Source organism: Triturus cristatus, chromosome 2_1, assembly GCF_964204655.1.
Source record: "Triturus cristatus chromosome 2_1, aTriCri1.1, whole genome shotgun sequence".
Classification (NCBI taxonomy): Eukaryota; Metazoa; Chordata; class Amphibia; order Caudata; family Salamandridae; genus Triturus; species Triturus cristatus.
In genome coordinates, this window is record NC_140581.1 from 504076944 (window position 1) to 504091853 (window position 14910).

The following is a 14910-nucleotide window of genomic DNA, read 5'->3' on the forward strand; positions in this document are numbered from 1 at the left end:
AACAAGCATCCTGGGACTGGTTTCTGGGTATTACCCTTCATCAGCCAGGCTAGCTTGACTCCAGTGGCACACTGAGCAAGGGATGCTTGTTTCCAGTCCAGTTAGGACCTGGCCTGGCAGTTCGGGCTGGACTGTTCCCATTGGGCGCAGGGTCAAGACTGATTTGCATATGGCTGGGCCCAAACTGGAATGGCATGGTGAGCAAAAAAACGATGGATTTAGGCCCAGATCTTTGTACTGGGGTGAATGTATGACATTGTTCTGCATTCTGTGTGTCCCCCTTCTTTTTCCTGTTTTTGGGCCTGGGGGACCCCATCCTCCAGGGCCTGACCCCTTTTAAAAAAAAAAGAAAAAATCTAAACGGGAAGGGGGCCGCGTGGGTCCCCCTCCCGTGGCCAATTCTGTCCCCAGGGACCACATCCCCGGGGCATGGCCACATATATTTATTTTGTTAAGGAGGGGGGCTGCGTGGCCTCCCTCCTGAGGCCTCTATTGGCCCCGGGGCCGGCCTTTTATTTTTTTATTAAAATCTTTGGGGGGGGGGGGGGGCGGTGGGGTATGAAGGAGGCCGCTTGGCTCCCACCGGGCCACTTCTAGCCCCAGGGACCCCATCCCCCGGGGCCGGCCCTATCCGTTGGGGACCATGGGGGGGGTGGGGGGGTGGGGCATGGGGGACCGAATGCCCCCACGGTCCTGCCAGCTCCCTGCCTCCTGCGGGAAACCTGCTCTTGCTTCCAAAAATTCAAAGCAGAGTTTTCTATGACAGGGCTGGAGCCACACAGCTTCCGTCCTGTCATTGTAAACAGCAGTGTAACTGGGGTGGGTACCCCGGGACACTGCAGGAGCTGGCCCTGTGGGGTGGCGGGCCCATGGGCCATCGAGGGCTCCAGGAGGGGGGGCCGCATGGCCCCCCTCCCAACTTGTGCACAGCCCCTGGGAGGTGGTGGTCCCCGGGGCTCTGAAGTCCGTAACAGACCCCCGAATTTACATGATTAGTGCCCTGGGGAGGGGGCGGTCCCCAGGGCTGCAGGGGGGCCGTGTGCCCCTCGCGAATATTTGAGAAAAGCCCCAGGGGCTGGCGTTTCCCGGGGCTTGGGCCCCCCACATATTATAAACATAGCCCCGTGGAGGTGGCGGTCACCGGGGCTGCGAGGGGCCCCTGCTAATATTTTTTGACAATGCCCCCAGGACCTGACCCACCCGGGGGCCTCAATTAAATGAGGCGCGGGCTATTTTTTTTTTTTTTATATAACATTTCGGCGGGATTAGCGACCACAGCGCAAATTTTGCCAAATTGCTTTTTTTGGACCTGGGGCTCCTTGTGGGACCCCCTGAGCAGGCCTAGGGGGTCAGGGTGTTTCTACCCTGCCCCCTTTTCTTGTTTTTCAACTTTGTTTTACTGTTTTCTTGTGACTCGGTTCTACCGAGTCACAAGATGGCTGCCAACACTTCCTGGTTTGGAGTGTTGGCAGCCAATCACAGTGAAGCTCGTGGTCGGGAGGGGTCACAAATCCACCGCATCCCTAGATATCGAAACTTTTATTTTTTAATTTCTCAGCAACTACTGAACGGATTTACACCATTTAAAAAAAGGACGCCTTCTGAACCAAGCACTACCTTTTTGACAAATTTGGTGCAATTCCGTTCAGCAGGTCGGGGTGTAGCCGTGTCTAAAGTTTCCTATGGAAAATAACATGGAGAAAACACGTTTTGGGACCCCCTCTTTTTCTTGGCCCCTGCTTGGCGAATCACCCCGAAACTTTCAAGACAGGAGCTGACCGGAGCGTGCCACAAGTTTTGAAAATTTCCGGCGCCAAAGTTATTGTGAAAAGAAAAAACGCTTTTCCTATGGAAACTAGGTCCTAACTATAACTACCTACTGGCGACCAGCCAGTGGAGGGGGGGAAAGAGATCTATATCTCTCATATAACGAATGTCCACATAATATTCTCTGCAGAATACATAGGTGGGTGGTAAAAAGCTAAATCTGCCCAAATGTGCAATTTAACTTTACTGCCTGGATTCTACTGATGCTCCAACAGCACTCCGTTGTCACCACTTCAACAGGAAACAAGGTAATGGTCAATGAACCACAGAAAAGTGTTGGACATCAGCGCCAGGATCTCTCCAAGGTGATAGAACAATCTACAAATCTACGTAACATAACAATCTGCATTAAAAAAGAAATAGACACTGAAGTCACAAACATTCTTCTCTTCCAACAATAAATGCTAGGGACAAAGTTAAAGCTGATGAAAATATACTAATTTTACAAAATCCACAAACAAATGCCACAACATAACTCAATCCCTAGGGAAAACTGCACTGGCTACCAGTCGAAACAGGCATTGGCAAAACCAATAGGTCTCGCCTATGCAAGAACTATTGGCTTTGCCAATATGATTTAGCGATGTTGTACACCAGTGTGGCTGCTGTTCAGCATAGCTAAATGTTAGTGGTATAAAAGAGAGTGGTGTGGAGTGTTATGGAGTGGCGTAGAATGCTGTGTAATGGAGGGAGAAGAGAGTTGTACAGTGGAAGGGAGTAGCATGGAGTAGAGTCTCGTTAAGTGGCATAGAGGGTGTTGTGCAGAGTTGAGTAGAGTGGAGAAGATTGTTGCAGAGTGGAGTGGCATAAAGTGGAGCAATGTAGTAAAGGGGAATAGCAGAGTAGAGTTGAGTGGCATAGAGTGGAGCAGAGTGTCATACTGGAGTGGCATAGAGTGAGGAAGTGGAATGGAAGAGTGGAGTAATGTGTCAAAGAATATAGTGGAGAAAAGTGGCACGGAGTGACGTAGAGGAAGTTAATTAGTGTCATAGAGTGGAACACAATGTTGTAGAGTGGTCTAGAGTGAAGCGGCATAGAGTACAGTGGTTCAGAGTAGTGGGGGTAGAGTCAAGTGGTGCAGCCTAGACTGCAGTGGCAGAGTGGAGTGGCACAGGGTGGAGTAGAATGCAGTGGTGTACAGTGCAGTGGTGAAAGAGGGCATTGGTTTTGAGTGAAGTGGTGTTGAGTGCCTAGGCACAGAGAGGCGTAAAGTGCAGTAACGTAGAGTAGTAAAGTGGAGTGGCCCAGCGTAGACTGGATTGGCATAGAGTGGAGTGGTGCAGGGTGGAGTTGAGTGGGGTATAGTGCAGTGATGTAGAGTTCAGTAGCATATAGTAGATTGTTTAAGAGTAGAGTGAAGAATTATTGAATAGAGTGGTGCAAGGTAGCGTGGAGCAGAGTGTAGATCGCAGTGGGTTAGAATAGGTTAGAGTGTCGTAGAGTGCAGTGACTTATAGTGCAGTGGTGTAAAGTGGACTGATTCAGAGTAGAGTGGTATGGAGTGCAATGGCAAAGTGTGAATAGGTGTAGAGGGCACTGGCGTAGAGGGCATTTGAGTTGAGTGGTGCAGAGTAATGTGTAGTGGCAGAGTAGAGCAGCATCAAGTTCAATGGATGTGAGTGCATCCTTGCATAGTAGAGCGTCGTAGAGTGAAGTGGTGTATGGTGCACTGGCGTAGAGTAGAGTGGCACAGAGTAGATTACAGCGGTGTAGAGCGCAAACTTGAATAGCATGCAGCAGCGTAGCGTGCAGTGGCGTACAGTGTTGTATAGTATAGTTGCTTACAGTGCAGGGGTTGGCGAAGAGTATTTTGGCATTTATTGAATTGGTGTAGAGTGTCAGAGTGGAGTGGTGCAGAGTAGACTGCAGTGGCATAGAGTGCAGTAGCGCAGAGTAAAGTAGCAGAGAGTTCATTGGCAGAGTGCAGTCTTGCAGAGTAGAGTGTCAGAGTACACTGGTGTAGAGAAGAGTGTTGTACAGTGCACTGGCATGGAGTGCAGTGGCGTAGAGGGGTGCAGTGGCACGAAGTACAGTGTTGCAGAGTAGAATAGAGTGCCGTAAAGTGCAGTGATGTAGAGCACAAAGGTGTAGAGGGGTGTAGCGTGCAGTGGCATAGAGCAGAGTGTTGTAGAGTAGAGAACAGTGCCGTAGAGTGCAATGGTGCAGAGTAATTGTGTAGAGTGCAGTAAAGTTGATTGGTTTGGAGTAAAGTGGTGTAGAGTGCAGGGGCATAGAGTGGTGCAGAGTATAGTATAGTTGCATAGAGTAAAGGGGCCCAGAGTAGTTGTCATAGAGTGTAGTGGCATAGAGTGAATTGGTGTAAAGTGCAGTAGAGTGGTGCAGAGTAGACTGCTGTGGCATTGAGTGCAGTGGTGTAGCATAGAGTTTAGTAGCGGAGAGTGCAATCTTGCAGAGTAGTGTCGTAAATTGCTGTGGTGTAGAGTGGTGTACAATGCACTGGCGTAGAGTGCAGTGGCATACAGTAGTGTGGTTCAGAATAGAGTGGTGCAGAGAGCATCGGCAAAGAGTACAGTGGTGGAGAGTAGAATAGAGTGGCATAAAGTGCAGTGTCAGAGAGCAAAGATGTACAGTGGGCTAGCATGCAGTGGTGTAGAGTAGTATGTTGCAGAGCAGAGAACAGTGTAGTTGGTGTAAAGTGCATTGGTGAAGAGCAGACTGACAGACTAGAGAGGCATAATGTGAATTTGTGTAGAGTGGCGCAGAGTGAATGGCGCAGAGTGGAGCGGCGCAGAGTGGAGCGGCGCAGAGCTTTCTAGAGTGCAGTGGCGTAGAGTGGTGCTGGGTAGAGTGGCATAGACAGCAGTGGTGAAGAGTAAAATAGAGTGGCGTAGAGTTCAGTAAGAGTCCAATGGTGTAGAACAGAGTGGCGTAGAGTGCAGTGGAGCAGAGTGGAATAGAGTATAGTGTGATACAGTGCAGTTGTGAGGAGTCGATTGGCTTCCAGTGTACTGGTTTTGGCTAAAGTGGTGTAGAGTGCATTGGCATAGAGTGCAGTGGCGCAGAGTACAGTCCTGCAGAGTAGAGTGTCGTAGCAGCATAGAACACAGAGGTGCAGAGTGGAGTAGCGCAGAGTAGATTGCAGCGGGATAGAGTGGAGTGGTGTAGAGTGAAATGGTGCGGAGCGGAATAGAGTGGCATGAAGAGCAGAGGCGTAGAGTAGATTGTTACAGTGTAGAGTGCATTGGAGTAGAGTAGTGTTAAACTGAGTGGCATAGAGAGAAGTGGCATAAAGTACAGTGATGTAGAGTAGTGGCGTAGAGGGTTGCAGAGTAGAGTATAGTTGCGCAGAGTGCAGTGGTGCACAGTAGATTAGCGTAGAGTGCACTGGTGTTGAGTAAAGTGGTGTGGAGTGCACAGGCATAGAGCAGAGTGGTGCAGATTAGAGTGGCAAAGAGTACATTGGCGCACAGTGGAATAGAGTGGCGTAGAGGGCAGCGACTTAAGAGTACAAAGGTCTAGAGCAGAGTGGCGTAGAGTGAAGTGGTCTAGAGTGTTGCAGACTAAAATATAGTGGTACACAATGGAGTGGTGCGCAGTAGAGTGCAGTGGCATAAAGTGGAGTGATGCACAGTAGAGTGGTGCAAAGCGCACTTACGTTGAGTGCAGTGGCATGGAGTAAATTAGAGTGGTGCAGAGTGGAGTGGCGCAGAGTGGAGTGGCGCAGCATAGATTGCAGTGGCATGGAGTGCAGTGGTGCAGCGTAGAGTGCAGTGGCGTGGCGCAGAGTGGAACAGAGTAAAGTGAAGTGGGGTGGAGTGATGCAGGCCACAGTAGAGTGGCAGAGTACAATGGTCTAGAGCAGAGGGGCGTAGAGTGAAGTGGTCTAGAGTGTTGCAGACTAAAATATAGTGGTACACAATGGAGTGGTGCACAGTAGAGTGCAGTGGCATAAAGTGGAGTGATGCACAGTAGAGTGGTGCAAAGCGCACTTACGTTGAGTGCAGTGGCATGGAGTAAATTAGAGTGGTGCAGTGTGGAGTGGCGCAGAGTGGAGTGGCGCAGAGTAGAGTGGCGCAGCATAGATTGCAGTGGCATGGAGTGCAGTGGTGCAGGGTAAAGTGCAGTGGCGTGGTGCAGAGTGGAACAGAGTAAAATGAAGTGGGGTGGAGTGATGCAGGCTACAGTGGAGTGGCAGAGTGCAATGAAGTAGAGTGGCGTAGTGTGCAGTGTAGCAGAGTAGATTAGAGTGGAGTGGATTGGCATGGCGTACAAAAGTGGAAAGTGGAGTCATACGGGGCAGAGTGCATTGGCAGAGTGCAACATTGCAGAGTGGGGTGGCCTAGACTGGAGTGGTGTATAGTCCAGTGGTGCAGAATAGAGTACAGAGGCATAGAGTGAAGTGGCGTAGATTGGAGTGGTGCAGAACAGAGTGCAGTGACGCAGTGTGGAGTAGAAAGCAGTGGCGTGGAGTGTGGTAAAGTGGAGTATGCATGGTGTGGTAGCACACTGCCTTTATAGTGAACGCATCTTCAATTGAAATGGCCATTACATTTGCATAGACATACAGTTTTACTGAGAAAACTATATTGCACACAAACGATAATGTGTGGAAATGTCTTCACCTGGTGTACTGATTTGTTTTGATCCCATTAACATTATTTGTTTCCACTACACTTAAGAATTACCAAAAACTGTACTTCTTTTGTACTTTCCTAATTCTGATATATTCTGCAATATCTCCACAGTTCATTTACAGACATTTAAATTTTGTTGGATGCTAGAAAAAACATAATATCGCACAGCCTTCCTCCAGCACACCCCCAATAGCCAGCATGATTAGTAAAACCTCTCACTTTGAAGTCAGAGAAAGAAAAGCAAACATCAGGCTCCCTCGGAAGACAGAGAATGACATTTGACACGTTTCTTCGAATGCACAGTAAAGTGACACGTCAGAATAAGTTATAAAGGCCTGTTTACAGAAAGCGAGTACTGGTGTAAGAATACAGTAAATAGGATATGGGCCATAGAAGGTACAAGCTCCAGCTGGACAGCCTAAAACAAATAAAGCCAGAAAACAGAAAACAAGCAGATGTGAGTTACAAAGCACAAACAAAATGGTAAGCAGTGGGTGGAATGCATTCCAAGAGAAGCTTTCTAATGTCCCCAAGATGTGGTTAGCAAACCAGACAGCTGTGCTGTCTAGGAAGCTTTGGCCTAAAAAGACAGCAACTAAAAGCACTGAAAACTGTACACTCACAATTAGAAGATGAAAAATGTATCCTGCATCAATAGTACTAACCTGCTAGCCCGTTAACATCAGGCAACTGGACTTGGTAGTACCAAAGTTGCAGTACTCAAGTATTCTTGTGATAAAGAATATCCAGTTCCAGGCATTGAGAAATGTACTCGCCCACTCGCTATAGTGAGTCAGATGTTATCAGGGCAAGCTATTTTTACAGACCACTGGCCCGGTCTGGCGAGAGACTCCAGCTCACAAAGAACAGGTTTTCTTATAATTAAGAAAGTAAAAGAACAATAAAGATGCCTTTAAATCTTGCTACATTTGCTATGCGTTTAAAGACAGAGGTCAAATGCCAGTTTAGGTCTTCTTATTGGTTGTTCCTTATTTTATCCTGGAGATCATGTTCACAAAATCCTTCAACTTTGCGGTCAGAGAAAGAAAAGTGAACAGTCTAACAATTACGCTTTGTGCAATGAAAGGCTATAGGATGTCTGTTTTGTTTTAAAAACATTTAAATGCCTTGTAAATGAACTGTACAAACATGTCAAAATATATTTCAGTAGATGGGAAAGCATTTTTTTAATTCTGATCTTTAATGAAAACAAATGTTTAATAGGCTCACAACAAATTAAAAACATTTTACTTGGTGATTTGCAAATAATAAATATTTGCGGAAACCCAATTTTCTTATTATCGCTTGTACACTATATAGTTTAATCAGTAAAACTGCAGGTCAATGGGAAGGTTTGTAGTCATTTCAATGGAAATGTATCTGTAAATGACAGTGTAGTACCACACCATGCTTTAGTAATAGAGCTAGTAAAAGTGAGAGTTTTTTTTATCATGAACTTAGATACATTCCTGCTCCCTCCCTGATGGCAATGCTATTGCTGAACCAGGAGGCAAGTGAGGGCTAACGTGCACCTTTTATGTGGGCTGGATTTTTATTATACACGGTGCAAATGTTTAGTCTATTTAATCAAACATAAGAGTTTATGCACAGCAGGCATGCTGAACTCATTTTTTGAAGGTGCCCTAATATTTAATAAAGAAAAAGGCGACTCAATGAACTAAAATATTTGCCTAGGATCACACACATTGGACAATTTTAAGGGTCAAGAGCAATACAGCAGGTCGAGTAGATTATCCTAGTTGCTAGACCTGCAGGCCTAGTAACATTTTTATGATTTTTCAAGTCCTGGCTTCATTGATATCGTCTTCCCATAACTAACAAAACATCAAAGACGACATTTCCTTTTAAACAAAAATGTGTAAAAGCCCTAAAACCTGCCATTTCTAACAAGTCTTCCTGAATCCTACAAGGATTTAACTTGAGAGTCCGCACACTCGTGTTTGGGTAGCCTCTGCGGCAAAGATGGCGGCCAGTACTCTGGCCGAGTGAGCTGGCTTTGGCATTCTCCCCCTCCTGGATGACCTGCTAATCTTGCTATCTATTACTGCACGGGGTGAGAAGCGCAACTCTATCCCATATCTGTAAGAGGAGATGCTTTGGTGGATCGGCTGCTATTACCGTAATTTAAGGCATTGGATTTTATTAACCCGACCCTCATCGGCAGCCAGCTTGTTACCTGTATTTGGCTCCCAGCACTGTTTGTCCTGCTTTAGATACAGCTACAGCGGCTGCAACGGCATCGGGATGCCTCCAAAAGTCCAAGTTAAGAACCCGCCTCGGGTCTCGGCGAAACCTGTGACTCTGACCCCGGCAGCGGCGGTGGAAGCAGTACCAGCATCGGCACCATTAGCAGAGATCCCTAAACGAAGTCAGTCAGGCAGCAAAGCTGGGAAAATATCTAAATTGGCGTCACCCCCGGTGCCTGCGATGTTTAAAACCTGGGCGGGCGCTAATAATAACAAAAGCTTACAGGGCCTTGCTGCCACCGGATCCTCCTCTCTTTTCCCCGCTCCTCACACTGACACTGCAATCTCCGTAATTGGTAAGGTAAACACTGCCTCTGTAAAAGCTTCCTCTGCAGCTTTGTCGGAAAGCAGTGCAAGCTCAATGGTGATGGCGCTGTCTCTAGAGAATACAATGAATGATGCTCAAAGTACAAAATCCGCTTTGCTCCCAGGTGTGCAATCAATTGGAATGCTGGGAGATGTAGTTCCGCCAGGCCCATCACCCAGCATACAATCAGTAGAAGTAGCCCATCCTTCTTGTACAAACTTACTGCAAGTTTCTCTGCCCTCTGTGCCGATAAATAATGATGGAGACACTGACGGAGACAATTTTTACTCTTTATCTGATCATATGGGGTCCTCTGTTGATCAGGATGGGTTAGATAAGGATTGGTCCGATGATGATGAGAGCAGCGAGGCGGGCGATTGGCGCACCAATGATGCTTTGAATCCTATCGATCCCTCGAGTGCTCCCCCTACAGTTCGTAAGGTACCCCAGGATCCTGGTATAGATGATGGCTCTCTAGCTTGGGACTACTCATTTTCCGCACAGCCTGGTTCGCAAGTTATCTGTAAAGACTTAGCTGTTAATAATCTTCACCCTAAGACAGACCCCCCCCCACTGGCCGAATGACATTAGCTATAATCTATCAAACGATAATGGCACATCGTGAGGAGACGCGACAGGAGAGCGCTAGAGCACAGGGGGCGTGTCGCAGGGTCCAAAATTCACTTAGAAGAGTAATCAAGACTTGTACAAACATTGCATCTAGGGTCGCAGAAGCCGAGATTCGGATCTCTACTTTGGAAGACGATTTAGTGACTCAAAAATCCACTATAGAAGCAATTCAATCTCAGCTGGAGGACATCCAATGGAAGCTTGTAGACATGGAAAATCGTGCCCGAAGAAATAATTTAAGAATTCTGGGGGTTCCCGAGTGGATGGAGGGTTCCGATACCAGGCAGTTTGTGGCTGATCTATTCACGGAGGCATTCCCAGAGGTTAAGGAATGGGACTGGCAGTTGGAAATCCAGCGTGCTCACCGCTTCCCATTTAAGCCCAAACATCGCCTGGACCACACAGTCAATAGACCCCGTGCTATTTTAATCTGTTTGCATCATTTCCTAGCCAGAGAAAGGATCTATGATTTAGCCAGGCCGGACAGGCAAAGGTCAGGGAAGGGTTGTCATTTTTTTGTAAGGCCGGACTTCTGTCCAGCTACCGTTGAACGGAGGTGGCAGCTCCGTCAGCTTATTGCCCCTTTCCAATCTAAAGGGGCACAGGTCTTTTTACTCTTCCCAGCTAAACTCAAAGTTATTTACCAAACTCAGACAAAAAATTTTGAGTCTGAAATTCTGGCTAAAGCATTTTTGGATTTAATTTAGCAAGCAGATGCAGCCTGGATCTAAGTTTTTTAGATTCTTCATTGATGAAAGATCTTCAGTGGGGACAATGCCCATCTGTGGGGTTGATGCTCTTTCTTCGGTATATTTTTTGCTGTGGTTGTCTTTTTTTTTTTCGTCTATGCATCTCCCCTGGGCATGCCCCATATTTCATTTTTTCAGGTAGCAGCGACTTCAGGTGGGCGTGGGTTCCGGCCTATACCAGCACCTCCATCACCCGGACTTCGGTCCGATTGCCTAGGATGGGGGGTGGGGGTCCGAGGGGGATGGGGTGAGGCGGGTGGGCTGAGGGTCAGGGGTGTCAAGTGTGGGAGGCTCCAAGGGGAGGGGGGCTGGGTTGGGGGTGGGGCTGGGTAAATGGTGCATTTAAAAAAGATAAAAAGCTTGATAAATTGAATAGTTTTCATCATGGTATCATTGTTATTATTATAGTTATTATAGTTATTGCTTTGCTTTGCAAAAGATTTAATGGCGGTGGGTAAAATCCGCATAGCATCGTGGAATGTTTGTGGCCTTAATGGGAAGAAGGGAGCATTATTTTCGAGGGTTGTTCAGGCTCTACATTTAGAGGTATTATGTTTGCAGGAGACTCACGTACCCTGGAACAACCGCGATCAATTAAAAGTTCCTGGTTTCGATTTAATAGGGTGTTCCCGACAGTCCTCAATGATGAGAGGGGTGGCAATTCTAGCGAGGCGGGGGCTAGGCTCCTGTGTTAGAACCTCTCAAGATAATGGGGGACGGTGGATTATCTCCGAGCTTCTGATTAATGGTAGAGCATTGACTATTTGTACTGTATATAGCTCAAACGTCGACGACCCTGCAGTTTTGCACCATTTAAATGTAGAATTAGCGTCTTGGCCTCATCCGATCTGCCTCTGTGGTGACTTTAATATCAATCTCTCTGCTGATTTTAATCTTATAGGAGGGCAAAAATATGTGGGCAAGAAACCCAGAGTATTCATAGCGTTGCAAGCACTGGTTCAGGAACATTCAATGACTGATCTGTGGTTTCATCATAAGAAGCACTTGGATGGTTATACATATTTTTCGGCCCCCCATAAAAAAATGGTACGTTTGGATTATGTCTTTTTCTCTGATCGGTTTGCAGATAATATTTCAATCTCAATTTCACCTCGTATAATATCTGACCATAATCCGTTGGTCATCGATGTTATATTAAACCGTCACTCGAAGCCTCTCAGATCATAGACTTTCGAGAGAAAACTTTTATCAGAACAACTCTACTTAGATCATATGAGGCCATGGGTATCTGAATTTCTGAACCTTAATAGGGTATCAGCACCCAGTAACATAGCACCCAGTAACATCGTTTGGGATGCACTCAAGGCAGCAATTCGAGGCGAAACAAAAAGCTTTTCATATTTTCGCCAGAAGCAAATCCAAGACCAGACTAATGTGCGGGTTGACGCACTAAGGTGCGCAGAGGTCCTCCTCATTGATGCAATTAGGGAAGGGCGTGATATAACCTATAGTCAAACTCAGGTTGCGCGTATAAAGGCTTCTCTGCTTGAGTTTTTAGGACAGGACCTGGCAGCCAAATATCTTCAGTATCGTCAGATGATGTTTGAGTTTGGCTTGGGAGGGTGGGTGGGGGGTGTTGTTGGGGGAGACTAGATGGGGGAGGGGTGGGGGGGTCTTTTGAGGGTGTTGCATTCTGGTAGTGGACCACCCTTGTGGACGGACTGTATTATTGCGCGGACCCCTTGTGGGACGAGAGATGTGTTGTTGGGCTCCGAAAAGCGGGATGGTCGATTTACTATGTCCTGGTTCATTTGGGTGGCCCGTCAGTGGGCAGGAGATTTGAATATGTTACCCTGTGAAGCTCAATAAAAGTCTGTTTAAAAAAAAAAATGATGCTTGAGTTTGGCGAACAATCCGGCAGGGTCCTAGCCAAACGACTTCAGCAGCGAGCCCAGGCCAACCGTATTGTTAAGATCCAAGATACCCAGGGGCATATTCATGATACTCCTGAAGGAGTCCTGACCGTTTTTTCCGAGTTTTATGGTTCTTTATACACTGAGGAATCTAATGATATCAATTTAGATTATGAGTTTGCCACTTTTGTAAACGATCTTAACACCTCAAAAGTAATAGACCAGCAGAACACTATTTTGGCGGCTCCAATAGAATGGGATGAGGTGGAACTGGCATTGAATTCGCTAGCCAAGGGTAAAGCGGCTGGTCCGGACTCTATTCCTTTGGAGTTCTATACCACATTTCATTCTGAGATACGGGAGGACTTTCTAACAATTCTTAGAGATGCGCAACTAGGCCGTATTCCAGACTCTTGGCGTTTTACAACTATTATTCTTTTTAAAAAGAAGAATAAGCCGGAGTTGGATCCTGCATCATTCCGTCCGATATCACTGATTAATACTGATAATAAGATCTTCGCAAAGATATTGGCCACAAGGTTAGCATCAGTGATATCGCCATTAGTGTCTATTCGCCAACATGGTTTTATCCCCGGTAGAGACACGGCGGATCATGTCCGCCGTGTTATAGCATTGTTGGATTGGGCTCAAGTCACGGGATCCCCCCTTGGTGCAATCCTGTTAGACGCGGAAAAAGCGTTTGACAGGGTTGCCTGGGGGTTCCTGTGGAAAGCTCTGCACTGGAAGGGGTTTTGTTTAGATTTTATCTATGCCCTGCAGTCACTATATATTAAACCTTGCGCAACCCTATCTATATCAGGGCTGGCATCAAGACCGTTTGACATTAGTAGGGGCACTAGGCAAGGTTGCCCCTGCTCACCCCTTCTATTTGCACTGTATATAGATCCGTTTTTGTGTAAACTTGAGCTCTCTAAATATATCTCCGGTTAGGATCAATACGTATGAATTTAAAATCTTGGCATATGCTGACGATATTATAGTAACTAGTGATGTGTCCACTGCATTCCCTGCTATTAAAAACCTAGCATAACAGTATGGCCAGTGCTCGGGCTATAAACTCAATGCCCAGAAAACGCAGGTGGTTCAATCTACAGCAATGGGCCCCTCTGATGCTCCAGTGGTCCAAAGTGCAGTGTATCTAGGGATAATAATTACATCATCAGTTGATAAACTACCTGACATGAACATCCTACCCATTATAGATACTGTTAGCCTTACTCTACAAAGATTAGACAATTTACACCTATCCATGTTTGGCAGAAGGAACGTCCTAAAGATGCTGATTCTGCCTAAATTTCTTTACTCATTTAGGACCATTCCGTTAGAATTTGCTCAGTCAAGCCTTATTCGTGCAGAGAGATGCTGCAGTAGGTTTCTATGGGGATACCATCAGCCCCGAAGGGCAGTGAAATGGATGCAGTTACCACTGCATAGGGGTGGGTGGTCTGTTCCTAATTTATTGTTATATAGTTGGACAGCTCTACTTCAACATCTGGCTATCCCACTATTTGGCGACCGAGCAATACTTCCACTATGTCGTGCACCTTCTATATTTGAGATTGGACTAGGAGAGGAGGCCAAGGGAATTTTATTGTCAGCCCTCGAACCTAGCTACTACAAAAAAACTAAGTTTAAAGTAATCATGTCAATGTACTCAGTTTGGAGGAAGGTACGGCGTAGATGGTCCATCGCCAATGTTAATTTTTTTACCCCCCTGTCAGCGGCTAGACTGCTACCCTCTATCTTTCAAGATCAAATCACAATTCGGTGGAGGCACCACGGTATCACTATTTTGGGTGATTTAGCACACGAGGGTAGCATGGCCTCTTTTCTTTTATTAAAAAATAAGTTTAGTTATACATGAATTCTTCAAATATTTGCAGCTTCGAAGTCATTTAGTTAAACTTTCATATAACACCCCTACTCTGTTTGTCAAGAATATCCTTATGGACATGATTTTGAAGAATTCACGAATTGGGCCGATTTACCAAAATTTATTGCTAGGCCTTCCCGATGATCTCTCGCTTTACAATACTAAATGGGAAACTAAGTTAGGTAAGGCGAGTATAGATATTACTCATAAATTAGAGCTATCTAGTACGGTTTTAATCTCAGGGAGCCTACGCTCCCAAAGTTATATGGCCCTATACGATCTTTACTACACTCCAGCCAAAATATCTAAATGGGGAGGTAGGGGTGGGCACAGCTGCCCGAGATGTGGTTTAGTAGTAGCTAATGATATACATATGTTTTTTACCTGTTCTAAATTGGCTCAGTTCCTTCAAGACGTTGAGACATTTATGAATTCAAGTCTTAAAATCCCAGTGGAGTTATCTCCGGAATTAGTAATACTAGGTTGTGAGACGGATTCTTTGCCATTAAGAGCGAGTCATATCACAGCTCTAATATTCATTGCTATGTCTTTAATACGATTATGTATTACATCGGAATGGATTAGTCCTACCCCCCCACTTTTGTGAACTGGAGAGCAAGGATTCTAGCTCGCCATAATTTGGAATCAGCTGTGTTCATGAGGGGAGGTAGGAGGAGACGTGAAAGGGGGCACAAATCTGGGCTCCATTTACACAATGGCTGAATAGCTGAAGGGAAATAAGTAGCCTTGCTAACGGGTAATTGTAT

At 46.2% G+C, this 14910-nt stretch overlaps 1 protein-coding gene across 2 annotated transcripts in view; it reads right to left on the minus strand.

Moving 5' to 3' along the window:
* Positions 1 to 14910, minus strand: part of GTF2H2C (GTF2H2 family member C) — a 349036-nt gene that overhangs the window by 287509 nt on the left and 46617 nt on the right. The gene's annotated exons all lie outside the window — the stretch shown is intronic.